Raw genomic sequence first — 1,031 nt, forward strand, 5'->3', positions numbered from 1 at the left:
GCCCCGCCTGCAAGTGAGGTAGTCAGTCCAGATCGCCCCCTGACCCTGCCGTGCCCCGCGTGACATTTGACCTGTGCGGCTGAGTCCAGGGACAAAGAGGTCTGGGCCCATCTGCCGCGGGGGCACCCGTGGGAACAGCCAGACCCCGCTCTGGGAGGCCTGGGAACCAGCCCCCGCCCCCTCCTCCGGCGCAAACTCCTTCCCCACCCCCCAACAGGTGACCTTGTCTCCTTTTGCCCCCTCCCCCACGGGCTACCAGGTGGGACGGGGGGGCTAAGGTCATTCTTGGACTGTCGGGAGGTGGGGAGAACAAGAAGGTTGATAAGGTTGGCTCCTCTGCCCAGCACACGGGCGACATTGCCCGCCTCGGTTTCCCTGCTGTCTTCCAAGCCTGCCTCCGTCCAGAGAGAGTGCTCAGGGGTCTGAAGGTCCTCTGTGGATCAGGAGGACCGGGTGCCGGCCAGGTTGCTGACTGACGCTGACCTCAGGCCTGTTTTGCCTTCCCGAGAGGCGGTCACCCGACACACACCAGCACAGGTGAGGCCTGGGAAACGCCCCCAGCACCAGGCAGAGAACGAAAACCTGGCTAATCCCCAGTTTGGGTTTCAACTACCGCCCGGGAGGGGACAGCTGGCTACTAATCCCAGCCGGCTGGATCCAGCCCAGCCCTCCTTTTGCAACCCGGCCAAACCCGGTTGGAAGGGCAGGGAAGTGTGGCCGATGCAAATGAATGCTAATCAGATGCTTGTTCTTAACCTGACACTAACACCTCCCACAGCTCCCTAGCCGCCTGGTGAAAGCTGGGATTTAGCCATCCACGTTCTCTAGGGCCTTGTGCTCACCATCAGCAGCAACTCTGAGTTCCTCAGCGCCTGCAGTATAGACCCCGAGTTTCTGCGCTCAGGTTTTTAAGCCCTGTGCCTTAGCTCCACATACTTTGCATGCAAGTTCCAAAGCGGCATCTGACTCCTCCTCCCCCAACCTGCACCCCGAGGGCAATGCCCTTCCAGGCAAACAGTTCATACCCTGAA

Source organism: Myotis lucifugus, unplaced genomic scaffold (assembly GCF_000147115.1).
Source record: "Myotis lucifugus unplaced genomic scaffold, Myoluc2.0 scaffold_280, whole genome shotgun sequence".
Taxonomy (NCBI): Eukaryota; Metazoa; Chordata; class Mammalia; order Chiroptera; family Vespertilionidae; genus Myotis; species Myotis lucifugus.